Here is a 16,835-nt window from a genome sequence, read left to right as displayed (position 1 = left end):
TCACTAATTGCGTGATTTTGCATAAATTACGTTAGCCATGGAGAGTTTTGTTTTCTTCACTAAATTCATCATTTTGTTTAAAAGATTGAAAATTCAGTTTAATTCCTTTAGCTAAATGAAAGACTCTTTCTTAAAGACAGGATGTCCTTGAAAAGCTAAATATGTCTTTAAACTTACTACAGTTGCCACGACTTTGTATTTTATCATTGTGATTAAGACTTTGAGCTTTTACGTAAGTCAGGCCCTTTACCCTATTAAGAAACAGAACTACTGGTTCAGAAATAGGCTAACAAGGCAAAAGCTGGGGAGCTCCACGTCTGCACAATGAGATTTCTGCAAGCTCTACGGGAGGCTGGGTACTCTATTACTCTGTTTACTTTGGGGGCTTCTCTGTTTTGCCAGTTATTTTCCCCTGTGACAGGAAAGGGAATTTTTGTGTTTTGTTTCTCCCTCTGTAGGGAAATTTTTTTTTAATAAATCAATAAATAAGAGAAAGACTTATACGTGAAAGGCATTCATCTACAAGGAAGACTCCTACACATTGAAATAAGCAGTCCAAAAATCAAAATGATTCTCAGAAATAACAATGGATCGAAGCAGAGCGACAGGACAAACCCGTTCATGTAGACATTTGTATTCTCTTGTTTGCACCCAGCCATGGCTATCTCATTTAGAGACACAACTACTGAACTCTGGAATATGAGAAGCAGGTGACTTACGCTTCTCAGAGACTCATGATACAGAAACGGTCACAGCTACATCCCAAAGCAGCAGCTCTGTGGTCAGAAATTTACATAGGAGGGCAGTGACAGGTTCACCAGGGATTTTAATGCTTGTGAAGGATGCTGTTTAACCCGTCCATAGCACCCAAGAAGCTCAGTTGGGAAGGCTGGCAAATTCTACATACCTGAGGCAAACCACTGTCATTCTGGGAACGTGAGGTCATAAAAACTCCCCAGATAAAACCAGTGTCATCGTCATTTTTAATAGTCCTTCATAAATGTGAAGCGCCACATCCCCTCCCCACCATAATTCCACTGGTTGGAGACCTACATTCCCCAACCAGAAATTAGCTGGCATGATTTATGAAGCAGATCTTCTTCTGTCTCCTCACATATTTGATTTTAATATTTCATAACATTATGGAGTGACTTCAGTATTTTAAAGCAAAATTTAATATGATTGATACTACATGACGACACCTTCATTACCATGAAACTCTCATACAGACATTGAGAGAAGTCTTTATCAAATACCGGAGCTAACCTATGATATGTATGTAGTGAAACTTCATGACTTTCCATCAGTTTATTTAACATGTACATTGTTCTTATACATTAAGGACAGAATACAGACTTGCAGGAACCAAACTACAGGGACCCTGACAGGATTGCTGTAAACAAGTTGTTTGGCCAATGTCTTGTGTTAAGCACTAAGCCATGAAAGTATAGGTTTGAACCTTTGGACCATGTGTGATAATGTGTCTGTTTCAGATCCTGAAGGCACTAACTAAGGTATTTCCAGGCAACCAAGGATCTTACCTCTCACACTGAGAAAAACCATAACTTCAGAGACATTTCCTGGTTCCAAATTCAAGTCCTTTCAGAGAACCCTGTACTGTAAGTCACAGGATATTCAGTGTGCATCTGAGTCATATGTGCTTTAAACATTATTCAAACCATCATGAATGGGTTGAGGGACTTTGAGGTGTACAAAGATGTCACCAGATGACAAATCACTATCTGAATAAATACAAAACATTCTAACTTGACGACTGTGTCTCTTTCTGCTGGGTATATATTCCCAGCTCTAACTGGGCCTGAGAGAAAATTAACTTGAATGGAGAATAGCAGATATTAGGGATAAGCAGGAATTATGATTCCAAATTATAAACCTTTTGGCTAACAACATATTTCAAAGGGATTTGGAAATAACTCTCCCCAAAGTCATTATTTGTGAATATTTATTTTATAGAGCACTGAACTGTTTATTCAAAGTATTGCACATCCATAGACATGTTCCTTTTCCCACCCTATCCTGCTATTAGGAAGTTTGAGCAAAAAAAAGAAAAGAAAGAGATTCTTGCATCTCTGCATACCGTACATTCATATGAATTATACTACTCTATCCAAAAGAATGGTAAAGAAACAAACAAACAAACCCAGCATATCAAAATGCTTGTTGAAGTTTATATTCTACTTAATATGGAAAATTCCAATTCAGTCCTTACTAATCTAGCTTTGGCCATGAAATGAAATGCAGTAAACTATAGCATATGAGAGACATGGGAAGGAGGCTACGGAATGCTGAAAACACTACAGGCAGCCTTGCAGATAAAAGTTGCTCTCACTCCATCTCAGTAGAGATGATCACAGCTATATCCCAAAGCAGGGGTTCCATGGACAGGCACATCCCAGAGAGAAAGAGGAGAAAGCACAGCTGATGGCATGAGGGCCTTCTGACAGCTGTTCAGTTGAGGAAGCAGCAAGGGGCTATGTCATACTCATGCCAACCTTAATGAAATTGAGTAGTCTTTGTGTTTCTAGGTCATTCCACTGGTGATGTGGGATCCCCCACCCTTGTTCTTCTCTAGGAAGGATCTTGTATTTGTCAACTGCCCTTCTTAATGTTTTTTAAAATCTCTTCTATATGTACTTAGTGGTTAGATTTTAGATAACTCTTACGACCTGCATTTTGTACAGTGAAATCTGCTTATTTTTGTAGTAAGCGATTTTACCATCCTTAAAACTGTAGCAAAGATATAAAACCTGGGATTTTTAAATGGGGCAAGCATAGGGAAGGTAGATGGATACGCGGATGGCTTTGTTCAGAGAGGACTTCTGATTTGTGGATATGTACTGAGCTGTTGCAGCAGTGGCCAAGGCAATGTGTAAGGTGTTACAAGACCAAGTGGGGGGACTCCAAGAAGCTCAAGTCCAGGAGGAGAGGAGGTGGTGGCAAGAAGTGGCAGGAGCCTAAAGACTCCCAGGAAGAATCAGGATAGGAGATTACAGGCAGAGAGTGATGCCCTGGCTGACTTCATGGGTGATGCTTGAGACTGGACTCCTGAGCCCAGCAGACATTAGTCCTGGAGCTTAAGCCAAGTGGGAGGGTGCTCAGGGCTACAGACTTGTATGGTCAGAGTGAGAAGTGACATTTGGCAAAGGTTGAGGTGCTGGGATCAGAGAGTAGAGGCACAGTTTGGAGTCAGTTTGAGGAGGAACCAGCAGAGCAGGAGGGTCCTCTGTTGATGTTTTAAACAAGAACATATATTCTCAGAAGATTAAGACGGTATAACTGGAGGTGAACCAGAAGAGAGGAGTTGGAGACCAGTTGAGAAGGTGTCACAGGTGCAAATGAGCCAGTCCCAGTAGCACTGGGAAGTAAGTTAGGGGACAGCTATGAGAAAAACCTTTTGGCAGGCAAGTCTTTGTAATGTGGCAAGATAGAAAGAAGGGACTAAAGATGCTACCCAAGGCCAGCAAGGCGGTGGGGGATTTTAATGGAAACAGAAGTCTGCGAGCCAGCAGGAACTGGGGAAAAGATAGGATTTCTATTAAATATCTGAGTGTGAATTTTCAACTGGAAATACTATTTTAAAAAACAACATTTTCATTATTTCTTACCTCCTAGAATGTCCAAGAGAAATACTTTCAAATGGGAGGAAAATGGACGAAGCGATTCACAACTCAAAACCTTAAATGACTAAGCATAGTACTGTCTATAACAGGTGCTTAGTAAATATTTAATGAGGCTACTAACACAAACCTAGTCAGTGATTTTGCTGCCCACTCAGGAAATCCTAATTGGGAAATAATTGTTTTCTTCCATTTCCAATTGTAACTTTTTGTGTAGTAGGAATTAAAGGAAACACCATGAGAAGGCAGTAAAGAGGAAGGCGACTTCCAGGGCTGAGCAGTCCTGACGTCCGGCCATGCAGTGTTTAGAAAAGAAAAAAGCACCAAAGGGTTGGGTTCTTTACCACCAAACTCAACCTTGGCAATTCCTTTGGTGAAAATTCAATTGGGTAGAAGTTGAGTTTTTAGAGAAAGAATGTCTTTGGATTTAGCGACCTAGTATTAGGGTAAAAGAAGCAAACAACGAGAATTGAGAAAATGCATCTCACTGCAGTCAGATAAATTAATGTTCTTCTAACCCAAATGCTGACATTTTGGGTTAAAAAGAGTTTTCACCGGAACTCACCAAAAAAACTGGAAAGTTCATTGGGCCAGCATGAGAGAACGAGATGTCTGTCTCTCAGCCTTAACCTCACATCTCAATTTGACGTCGTGACTTCAACTCCATTGATCTCTGTGCCAGACCCACCAATTTCTCATTTTAAAAATCAATAAGAGTACTGCATAAAGATTATTTTTGTCTTTTTCCCTTGCGTAAATCACATTGCACAGTGTCCACTTAACCATGCACTTGAGACTCCCATAGCTTAGATAATGTGCCATGTGCAAACGTAGTGTGTGAAATTAAAGGAATGCTGAAAATATGTTTTTCACTTTCAACCCATATTTTTCATTTGACTTCTTGCCCAATGATAACTGCATTTCTCAATTAGTTACTTTTCTTGTTTTAATGGTAGTTGTTAGCTCAGTGGGTTCACTGAAGTCATTCACATCCTCATTTAATTTGTTTTGCACTTGCTATTTATATTTTAGTCTCGCTGTATAATATTTATTCTGAATATATATCTACTTTATTTATTGTGTCTATCAGATTTATCCATGTGGCAAAAACACCCAGGGTGAGGCTGAATTACAGAAGTTAGCAGGTGGCTGGACAGTGGACCCTCAGACAGAGTGCCCTGGCTCATTGACAGGGTTGGCCCCACAATGCACTGGGCAGGTCAGCTACTGAGTGAGTGGCAGAGACTGGACCCCAACTCACTCCTGGTAATTATTTAAATTACACACGGAAGCATCAGTTCTAACTCTGTATCTGAAGAGTCAGTGAGAGTGACCACTGGCAAATGCAGCTTTAAAGTATAACTCTAAGCCAACCGTACAGTTTTTAATCAGCCAGTTAAGGTTGGAACCTTCTGGCGGTAATTCTCAAGCTTGTGTCTCTTAGGTCCTGCGTCCGGTGTCATCCACATGCACAACACATCCCGAGGTGTGCTGTCTTTGTGCACATCCACCTCACCACCAGGGCCGTGTACTGAGCGCTTCCTAGGAGCCGACCTCCTAAGCCCTGACCCAGCTCACAGGGAAGTGCAGTGTGGTGGCGAGAGAAGAGGCTCCAGGCCAGGCTATCCTCCTTTGCCCTCCTCGCTCTGCCAGTAACTATCTGTGTGACCGTGGGCACGTGACTCCACTACCTGTGCCTCGGTTTCCCCATCTTTATTAAAAATAGTAATTTCTCCTTCAGAGGGTGTTTGGAGAATGAAAAGTTCAGACATACACAAAGCACAGAATGGTACCTAGCCTGTGTTGAGTGTTATACACAAGTGTTACCTTTTCTTATCTTTGCTCTCCCAGGTTAGATCACTTGCCTAGAGTTCTGGGCTATTAAGTGGAGGGGAAGTGCCAGAACTCAAAACCAAGCAGGTGGTCTCAAAGCCCCAGTTCTTAGGGACTACGGCCAGATATTAACCATGTTAGCAAACCACGGCAGCATGGGCAGACCTTGAGCACCCCCTCTCCAATGTAGAAAATCCAAAGTTATTCACTGTGCCAAGACTGTCAATGTACGAACGACTGGTCTCAAACCCCAGATCCACGGCTAAAAAGAGCTGCCCCAAGCCATTGAATTCCTAGAAGGGAACAGAATTCTAAATGTTTTGCATCTCCAATCAGAAATATTTAAAAATAAAAAGTGTGAATATGCCCTATTCCTACTGTGGGTCTGCTCTGTTACAATTTACTTGGAATTTGCCATCCCATAATTAATGGATGTTGTGAAAGACCTGGATTTTCAACCATGACAATGACTGGCCACTAGCTACCTCCTCTGTGGAATATGAATCCACCTTGTCTGTCGGTGCACAGCACAGCCCAGCCAGGCCAAGGCACAGACACTCTGTGAGCCTGTGTGGGATCTGCTAGTGATCATCTCAACACCTGGCTGATGTCTAGGTTTATTCCAGAGAAAAATGGAAGGGGCCCGTCTTCCCTGCTCCCTTGTGACATTCACTCATTCATTAAGCCCTTCATTCAATCAATATTTCTGGGTACTTTTTATATACCACAAGCTTCTCTAAGCTTTGGGGATACAGCAGGAAATAGAAGACAACAAGGGATGAAAAAGATAAAGGAAGAAGGCCAGTAGTTCTTTATCATGGGGACATTATTAAAATTATGTGAGGTGTTTAAAACAAAAAGTGGTACCCAGTCTCCATCCTCCAGAAGTACTGATTTGCCTGGACTGGGGTAGAGACCAATATGCTTTTTCCTTCTTTCTTCTCCTTGTTTTGAATGGATTAACTTCCTGGCCTCCAAGTGTGGCCTTTGAGGGTGCCAGGCTGAGGGAATAGAGCCCTTAAGGAAAAATGTGTGTTTACCTCCTTCCTGTGGGAGGACAGCCACCCCCTGGATTTTCTTCTACGTGGCAGGAAATGCTCTCTTTAAAAATTCACACACAAAAACAAAAACCAAAAAAACTTACAAAAGGTTCCATTTCATCCACACCTATGCTCTCCTCCAAAGCTTGAAGAAGGCCGAAGCATACAGGGGTCATGTGAGGTTTTGGAAAGATTTATGTTTTCCTTTTTAAGATCTTTTTAGCGTGCTCAATCCACAGAGAATCACTTCATAGATCATCAGTACTGCTTACTCACTACGAAGCTACCTTCTATTCATGAACTGCACAGGCTTTTGCTACTGTTCTCTTTCTCTTTTCCACAAGCCTTGTAAAGTAGCAGGGCATCTGTTCCAAGGAGGTGCTGGAGAGATCAAAAGATAGAGGCTAACGTAGGAATATTTGCTGAAAATGGGACTCTTCATTGAGTTTAACACTTAATGTGTTATGTGTTGGGTGCTTCATAGAACAGGAAACCATACTAGGTCCTGCTTCAGGTGCCTGCCCGAGCCTGCACTCTTGTTTTGCCCCAGGGTGAATTGTCACATTCCCTTCTGGACAGGAGATGGGGTTGCTGCAACTGGCCCTTTAAGAGCAGCCAAAACGATGGGAGTTGTGGCTGAAGGCCATCAGAACTCTATGAGCCTGATTCAAGGGAACAGCCCACAGATGTCCCACAGCTGACCTGGACTGATGTTCCAGCACACATCCCCTTCCCTTCCTGTGTCTGTGTGTGCATTTCTCTCGACTCACCGTTCCCCTAACATCCTTTCTCTCTTTATACACCCCCATTTCCCTTCTCCTGCCTCTCCATGTTCATCTCAATGGACAACAGCAGTGTGGCACGAGATTCCTAAGTACTGCTCTTCCTCATTTAGTATAATTTCATATTCACTGTTCTCAATTCAAATAACAGGCAAATGAAAGCTGTTTCATTCATATGTTTATGCCCCCCTGATACAGTTTGGCTCTCTGTCCCCACCCAAATCTTACCTCGAATTGTAATCTCCATAATCCCCGTGTGTCAAGGGCGGAACTAGGGAGAGGTAATTGGATCGGGGGGCAGTTTCTCCCATGCTGCTATCATAATCGTGAGTGAAATCTCAGGAGATCTGATGGTTGTCTAAGTGTCTGGCATTTCCCCTGCTTGCGCTCATTCAGTCCTGCCATCTTGTGAAGAAGGTGCCTGCTTCTCCTTTGCCTTCCACCATGATTTTAAGTTTCTTGAGGCCTCCCCAGCAATGCAGAACGGAGAGTCCATTAAACACCTGTCCTTTATAAATAACCCAGTCTCAGGCATTTCTTCATAGCAGTGTGAGAACGGACTAATACACCCTTGGAAGTGACTAGACCCACGGGTATGCCCCAGACCCTCTATTGTTTTTTTCCCTCTGAAAGCCAGTGATTCATCCTCTAGAGCAGATTAGACAACTGAGGTCAGGAAAGGTACCATGCTCTGAAATGGTATTCCAAGCTGCTGAGATTTTTTAATTAAACTCTGAATTTATTTTGCTACTACCATATCTTGGAAGAAAGTTGAGTACTATAAGAACAAAGCTTCTGATAATTCCTAGCAAGTCACATTTTCTACAACAGTATGGGACCCCAATATACTGCATGATTAAATATAGAACCTGTACAATTTCTGTGCCATCCACTCATTTCTGTGAGTGTGTGTGCCATCTCCTTCTCTCCCCTCAGCACAGTAAACATTTGTACAACAACCACGCAAGATAGTTATGCCAAAGTTCAGAAGATAAAAATCTCTGGGTATGGTTTTACCTCAACGAATAAAACTCTATCCCTTCTCCTTTCCACTTCTCTAATTCCTACTCAGGTTTCATTATACAGCCATGTTCTACCTAATCTGAGGATCCAAATAATGTAGAAAGACTCCTTGGAAGCCACTAATATTATACACTCATCCTAAGTCTTGTTGCCATATCTCAGCTAAGACCCCAGCTCTAAGGATACTGTGATGTACAGTGTTAAGATTCTCTTGCTGGAGTGCAGTGGCACAATCTCGGCTCACTGCAACCTCCGACTCCCTGGTTCAAGCAATTCTCCTGCCTCAGCCTCCCAGGTAGCTGGGATGACAGGCATGCACCACCACGCCCAGCTAATTTTTGTATTTCTAGTAGAGACGGGCTTCACCATGTTGGCCAGGATGGTCTCCATCTCCTGACCTTGTGATCCGCCCGCCTCAGCCTCCCATAGTGCTGGGATTACAGGCATGAGCCACCGCGCCTGGCCAGTGTTAAGATTCTTAAACCAGTAAGTAAGGACGGATGACTGAGCATAGGAGAAAGACGGTGCTTAGAGGGACCTACTCCACAGAACACTTACATTTGTGTTAAGCAGAGAAAACTGACACACAGCAAAGCAAAGTGAGCATCCTTCAGGCCTGCTCTTGTACATCTCTCAGGTGGAGCTTACCCTGACTCCCCAGGGAGCACTCTCAGTACCTCCCTCCTCTTACATGGTCCTGCACACAGGGGACTGGGGTCAGCCATCGATGTGTCTCTCCGCTGCTGGACTAGACACTGCCCAAGAACATGCCTTGTTTTTTCCTGTGTGCCCAGCATCTAGTATGGTGCCTGGGTCACCCTGGGCATGCAGGCACTGTTCAGTGAGTAAATGAAGGTGACAGATAAGGACTGGAGAAGGCATAGAAGACAAGACTAGATCTAGACCAACAAACACAGACTATCCATGAGGAAGGAGGACCAGGGCACGGTCCTGGAAAGTGAACCAGCGGAAGTGAAGACACAAAGTTGAGACTGACCATGGTGTGTTCAGGAGACAGTGCAGGAAATGGCTTAATGGAAGTCAGCAGATGGAGCATTTTTGAGCAGCCAGGAGAAATCTAGAAAGATGAGCAGGTAGGAAAAAGTATAGATGATCTTATAATAAAAGGCTCTTTGGAAGTGCTACCAACTGGGATGTATCCAGGTATATGCAGAGAAAAGTGATGTGCACTTGGAGCCAAGACTAGCAGGACCTGCAGGATGGGGGACGGGGGTGGGGTATGGGGGATGGAGAGCTGAGGGCAGGAGAGTTAAGAAGGCCAAGATCAGGGTGGGAACAGTGTGGAACTAAAGGGAAGAAATCAATAGGAGAAGGAACAGGAAGGAAAAACAAAATGAACAGGGCATGGTGACGACCGATATGGGGGGATTAGACTGGGGAATGAATTAAGCAAGCCATTGGCAGCACTTGTTGGAAGCCTTCAGTATAAAAATACTGAAAGACTCTACTAAGTTGGAGATGGGTCTCGTGACCCCAATGCAAAGCAAGTCCAGTCCTGCCTTTAACATGGGGTGTCTTCTTTTGCTCCAAGCTCAGCTGGGGTAAGCACAGTAGCTGTGTTGCTGGGTTGAGTCCAGGCCACCCTTGGGTCTCAGGCATTACATCGTGTTAGACTGCCTCCCAAGAAAGACCACTGAGTCCTCCTCCTCCAGACTACCAGAGACACTGCCAAGTTTTTCATGCACAAAGAGAGAAACCTTTGAAGACATTAGATGAAACTTTGTGAGGGAAGGATATGGTTTCATGTTTTTAAAATGTAGCTACTTATTATCATGCACAGAGAAGACAGAGGTTCACAACAGCTGCTGGTCAAGGAAAACATTAAACAACCAACTCACCTGGCAGAGTAACACCAGGATTGATAAGAGGTGGATTTTATTTTTAAGGAATAAAATATACAGTGTAAAGTAGACAATATATAGACCTTTTGTTTATTTTCTCTTCTCTTCACCGTCCCCCCAACAAAAATGACATCTTGTGTTATGAATGCTAAAACTTCGCTCTGTGCACACTTGCAACAAATAGCTCATTCAAACCAAGACAGTCTTTTCAGACTACGCCATGGACTGCAAACTGTATGAGGGCCATGAAGATTACAAGCACTAACTCTTTCTGCAGACTTCAGTTAGGATTGTGTACACGGACCCCAAGGGCAGGTTATTTTCTCTACATTTGGCTATCAGCTTAGGAATGGAAGCCAATTACAAGAAATGCTCAAGTCTCCTTTTCTTCCTGGCACAGCTACCTCTGCAGTGAACCGAAGACCATGCAAAGCTTAGGATTTGGCCAAACCAAGGAAACATCGTGGTCTTTTCACACTACGATGATAATATAAGGGGGATCCATTCTGATGGTTGAGTTGATAGGCATTCCCATGGCCTTGCCGGAAAGACGGATTGCATCTTCAGCTCTAAATGACTTCCATTGTCATGAACGCTACCTCCAAGCAGATATCCTGCCCTGAGTGTTCCGATGGGGTATCCTCAAATAAGACTGGGAAGTGGCAGGGAAAACAGACTCCTTTGATATAAGTCATTTTGGGGGGGGGGGAAAATCAATGTCCTAGTTTTAGTTTCAGATAAATCCTGAATCAAATCATGCTGTTTAATAAAACAAAAATATAGATTCAGCATAATCAGGAAGGCAACGCACTCCCCAAGTACATTCTAGTATGTATCCTTTTGTTTTCATGCGAGTGAGATTCCCATTAAGTCTAAAAAAGGGAGACCACCTCTTCTGTGTCCTGCCAACTCCCGCCTCTGATGGGTCCCAAACTATCAGCTGATTGTTGCTTCATCACTAGGAAGCCTCCGGGGTCAGTGGGACACTTGCTATCATACCTAAATGTACTCATGAGCTATGTTCAAAGCACAGCCCTCCTGTCTCACACTCGGTCACTGTCATGATGATGGGAAAGGGGGAGGCAGGGAAATTAGTTCCTTTTACCAATCTCACAGGTGATTTTGGTGAATTGTTGGAACCAACTGTACTGAACTCCTTTTGGCCATTATTAGCTGGCATAGCTAACTGCTGCAAATAAAATTTTTTTTTTTTACATTGACATAATGTCTCATTTCAACAAGGCATATTTTCCAGTTGATTTTCACCAACATCATAAAATTTTGGTAATTCATTTCTGCTAATGTAGATTCCATTTAGACAGGATGAGCAAAGGTTAACATCAGCATAAGCTGAAAATCAAAGAACTGGGTAGTGAAACATAAATGAAAAGTCTGGACCATTTAAGAGGGCCATTCTCTGGATCTTTTAAAACATGAGCACCAAACCCCAAGCATCCATGCTTCCCCTCCTTTGTTCTCACTGCCTTGAAGCAGGCCAGTGTGAGCCTGTGTGGTTTACATTATGTGGCTGAAACAACAGACCATAGGTTTTTTTGTTGGTTGAGTGTGTTTTCTAAAATCACAGATATGCATGAGTGGGGGAGTGCACCTAAGATAGGTTTTCTTTTGCCTCGATGCCTACATTTAAGCTCCATGAGTGCCCCTTTTCCCTTCTTTGGACTGGGTGGTCATCGGTTCTTAATAACAGAGGTTTCACTGCAATATTCTACACATCAAGGGAACGGGGCATCCATCTCCGTGTTTCCTCCAAGGAGCCACAGTTCTGCAAGAAAACAGTTCCTCCCACATTGCTCAGTCACACAAGGGTGTCTGAATTCATCTAGTCACCCCTTTTCGGTCCTTCTCATCAGTGACCTCTGAAGAAGACAACAAATATAGGGAAAAAGTAACATTTCACTATATAAAGAAAATTAAACCAGAAAATGAATCTAAGACACAGTCCGCCATCTACGGCAGCTGGCTTTGTCCCCAAGGAAAGGAGGATTTCCAGTTCTGAAGACTCAATTGGCGCCTATGAAACAGGTCTCTAAGCTAACTATTTCATAACACGAGTGACTTCATTTAGTGCGCGAGGTTCTGTTTCACCTCCCCTTCCCACTGGGAAGCCGGTGGTGAAGAATGGGATTTCATTTTCACCACTGTCCCATTCTGAGTAGCCTCATGTTCAGGCGCCCCCTCAGCATATGGAAGAAAATGCTGATCCAGTTCATCTTGAATCCCAGCCAGCATCTTTGACTCCAAGGTGTCTGAACGGTGAGAAAGCCACTAGAAAACCCTATAATTTCATACAGTCCCTTGCGGCACTCATCAGACTGCTTGCCTAGCTATCTTGCTATATGCGGGGACTGCTGGGCCCTGGGAGGTGTCTCAGTCAGACTGGCAGCTGATTGCATCCTCCCCTGCAAATCCCATCACAGGGTCAAACTGCAAACCTGCAAATCTGCACGGACATTTTAAGAATGGACAGAATCCAATGGAGAGTTTGTCTTGTCAGCTGATGGAACCCCACAAAGTTGCCTTCAGACTATTGAATCCGTTTTATTTCTAATTAAAACAGATGCTGACTTCCTTCCTTACAGTGTGTTTGCTCAAATATTGACGTATCTTCTGCTAAACACTTAACTATACATAGCTAAATACATACGCAGGCACGTATATACCTATGCATATATACACACATACACACACTTGAAATTCATTTTCGTTCTTTATCGGGGCTCCCTCAAAACAATCAAAGATGACCTTTGGCAAATGACTTATACCCCCATCTCATCATTTCTGGGTTTTTCTTATTCTGATACGAGTGGTTATACCTTCCAGAGGCCTGCTTCAGGTGTGGATTGGATTTTACCTTATGTTATTTCCATGGGCAAAACCAGAACGACGCTGTACCTCCCTCCATTCTCCCCAAATTGGAAAACAGAAGGAAAAATAAATCTCTCCGAATGTGTTCTCTTAATACCACAACGATGACCGTTTTTGTTCATTTTTTTCCAGTATAATTTGTAGACTGCTTTGTTTCACCTAACATTATTTCGTAAGTGTTTTTCTATGATACTAAATAATCTCTATAATTATCCTTTTAATGGCCACCCAGAGTGAATGTAAACCATAATTTACTTAACTGTTTACCTATTGTTAGCCATTTAGTTGCTTCCATTTTTCACTTATTTAAGTTGGAATGCACATTTTCATATCAGCCATTAATTTAAAGCAGCATGCGGAGATGGCTCTCCATCACTAATCTAAAAATGCAGGGTTTATATATTTACAACTCACATTTGATTATGAAATTTAATTTGAGGGTAATTAAGACATTTATATTCCAAACAGCTCCTCGACATCTAGCTCTCTCGAGCCAAACAGGCACAACCATGACTAGCCATTTTCACCTCAAGACAGCACAGTCCAATGAGTTCTAAAACACAATTTTCTTATGAAAAATAAACTTTATGAACTCCTACTGCTTTAGAGCCAAGAGATTACCTCCCTGAACCAGAGTCCGTGGTTCTCTAGGGTGACCCAGCCGAGGCAAGCCATCGTGAAGAATGCTATTGTGGCTTCATGCTCAGTCCAGAATTCAAGGCAACCCTCGCTCAGTGCTCCCACACCTGCTGTGTTACTGGAACTACCTGGATGTCCTTGCCTAACCGGCACCCAGATACACTGTGGGAACAAGATAAGGACATTGCTCAGATGAGTTTCAGTTGTTTGATGCTTTTAAAGTTTATCATGGATCACTTCAAGTTACAGAGTTTCTTGAGCAAGAGTAGTGGGTTAGGGCATGTGATTCAAACGGATTCAGCCGTTTCAATGGGTGTGGCCTACTAGTCATGTGACTCTGAGCAAGATGCCAAAAAACAAAACAAAACAAAATCATGTGCCTCAGTTTCTCAATCTGCAGTATGAGGATATGAATAGTGGCTGCCTTGTAAGGATATGATGAGGATCAAATCTAGAAAACGCAACTGCTATGCATAGGGGAATGCTGACATTTGATTAGCACATAGGAGCACTTAACTGCATGCTTACTGAATGTTAACGCTACACTGTAACGTATGCACATTCACTTGCTGAATAAATGCACGAAGGCATGATGAATGGAGTAGTGTGGGAGAAGGTTCCACTTGTCTCAGGGACAGTCCTCTGTAGAATGCCCCATTTCCTTTCATAACAAAATCATTTTCTTAATGGTAATCACTGTAAGCCTTACCCTCCACCCCCAATAAAGAGCAAATGAACACCCTGAAAAGATGTGGCCACCTTAGTAATTCTTAATGTCCAGAAATTCAGTTTCAAAGCTTTAGAAAATGTCATCCAGCCATCAGAAAGAACTCATAGCCTCATTTGAAGCCAAAATAAACCAGCCGCAAAAATTCCTTGGTGTTTTCCCTATCAGGGAATAAGAACAACTCAATTACTATTCCGGTTTTTTTTTTTTTTTTAAGTCAGCAATAACAAAGTAAACGGATTAAAAATCCGAAGTATTACCATCATTTTTTTTTTTTTTTTTACTAACAACAAGATGATTTTTATGTACTAGCAACTCTCTATAAAACAGAGAAGAGCTTAGAATTTTTTATTATTATTTGGCCACTGGCAATTAATTCTTCTGATGTGTTGTATTAGTTTGATGGTTGGGTCCAAGACCTAGAATATTTCTTGCCCCAGCCAACGGATGCCAGAAAATTATTTCAGTGCAGTCCCTAGCAAATGGTGATGATGAATAGCATGGCAGGACAAACGTATTCAGACACACATTTTTCAGAGGTAGCAGGGAAAATGCTGAAAAATTACTAGTAAATTGCTTTTTGTAAAAATGCTCTCTCTTTCAAATTTCCCCTAGTATGAAGGTCTTCTGCAGAATGATGGCACAAGACATTCTGACATACCTGGACAACAAAGGCAGTTAAAGAATGAATAGGAGATCAGAGTGAAGGTTAAGATTTAATTTTCTTATTCCACCCCCACTGCCACCCATACTGTCCCCCACACCAAGCTGTCTTGTGTGCATCTGTTTAACCCACTGGGATAAGAATCTCTAAAAGCCACCAATGCTTTCTCCTGAGTAGGCACGCCTTGTCCCTCCTCCCACCTATCATCTAGCCATCCCAAACGGAGTCAAGATATTGGTGCATCTCCAGTCTGTTTCTTGCCTTTTCTCTCTTCTCTAAAACTGCCCAGTTTTTCCAGTTTCAAATTGCAGCAATCTCCAAATATCTCCAGCACCTAGTAAAGTACCAAGGACTTCCTTTGCTGTCTACGCAAGCCTCGCCTTTCAGGACACACGATAGGATAATCGAACAGGAGCCCGAGGCATCCAGAGGTGCAAGGGCTAATACAGTAGTTCTCTGCCAGGCAAGACTCTGCTCCCAGGCTCATTTGGTAATGTCCAGAGACATTTCTAGTTGTCACAGTGGGAGGGAACGGTGCTACTTCTTCAGTGGGGAGAAGCCAGGGACCGCTGACCACCCTGCACTGCACAGGACAGCCCCTCCAAAGCAAATGATCCGTCCTGAAATACCAGTAGTGCCAGGATTTGGAAACTCTGGTCCCATCTAAATCAAATGCTACAGAGATTGTTTTTTTGTTGTTCTTACACATGATTACGTGTTAGTTGTTCATGGCATAATGTTTGAAGAATGTGATTCCTTCACTCTGTCATTCAGTGAACAGCAGTGGAGGCTGGCAAGGTGACAGGACCAGGCTGACCTGAGACACAGAGGTCAGTTTAACAGAGGGTCAGTCATGTCACTTACTTTCAGATGGGGGCTGTGAAGTTGTCTCTTATTCCCCTTTAGGGAATCACCGTGCACCTCGGCCTGTCATGCTAACTCAATAAGGGCTAAGGATGTGGGGAGGGGTCATGCCTCTGTCTGTTGGACAGCTGGGTCTATGAGGAACAGCATGGATTCAGAGGTCACTAAAGCAGGGTCCTGCTCCTGCCTGCGCTACTTATTTGCTGTGTGACACTGAAAAGTGACACAACATCTCTGAACCCTAGTATCTTCTTTGAAATGGGAAGTGTAGCCTTGACCTTCAGGAACATTTGTAAGCAAGGTATTCTGTATGTGGACGAGCAGAGTATCTGGCTCTCGAACCACCTCACTCCAGAAGCAGTGGCCATGCCGTGCGTGTCATAGTTCTTGCGGCATTTTCCAATGAGTGCTGCCACAGGTCTCTGGGCTGGTTTTTCAGACTCCCCCAGGACAGAACACAAGGTCTGTCAGCAGCCGGGCTGGGGGCAATGTGGACGAAGCCTGTTTTTGTGCAGCTCTCATGGGCCCAGGTCCATGACCTTGCCTCTCTGAGCATTCGGCTCCAGCCACTCGGGCCCTGTACACCCTCCGTGCCTTCCCTTTGACTGTTTTCTTCTCAAACACAAAGGGGTAAAAGGCAAAGCCTCACTCACAAACAACATACTTAACTCTATTTTCTTGCTTTAAGTGCAACCATCAAATAAGTTCTTCCATGTGCAATAAACAGCTGTGAATCTGCCTAATAAAGTGAAGCCATTTTACCCCACTGGTATTCCCCGAGAGGAGTCATTGGCCACCTGCATCTTTTTAGCTGCATTTAATAATTCAGCCCAGGATGAATTTGCATGATTAACATAAAGCCTCATGGTTTTATTTG

At 43.1% G+C, this 16,835-nt stretch overlaps 2 protein-coding genes across 5 annotated transcripts in view; one reads left to right on the top strand and one right to left on the bottom strand.

Annotated features, from left to right (window-relative positions):
• The window catches only part of DOCK1 (dedicator of cytokinesis 1), a 555,400-nt gene that overhangs the window by 260,489 nt on the left and 278,076 nt on the right, over nucleotides 1–16,835 (bottom strand). The gene's annotated exons all lie outside the window — the stretch shown is intronic.
• INSYN2A (inhibitory synaptic factor 2A) overlaps nucleotides 1–16,835 on the top strand; it is a 61,156-nt gene that overhangs the window by 2,153 nt on the left and 42,168 nt on the right. Inside the window, exon 2 of one of the 3 annotated variants that reach the window (XM_045362264.3) lies at nucleotides 15,046–15,138. The exons of the other annotated variants lie outside the window; for them this stretch is intronic. The gene's annotated coding sequence lies outside the window, so the exon portion shown is untranslated. The remainder of the gene's footprint in view (nucleotides 1–15,045; nucleotides 15,139–16,835) is intronic. 3 annotated transcript variants of the gene reach the window in all.

This window comes from Macaca fascicularis, chromosome 9 (genome assembly GCF_037993035.2).
Source record: "Macaca fascicularis isolate 582-1 chromosome 9, T2T-MFA8v1.1".
NCBI classification, from domain to species: domain Eukaryota; kingdom Metazoa; phylum Chordata; class Mammalia; order Primates; family Cercopithecidae; genus Macaca; species Macaca fascicularis.
The sequence above is the reverse complement of the archived record's forward strand: the minus strand, read 5'-3'. Positions and strand labels throughout refer to the sequence as shown.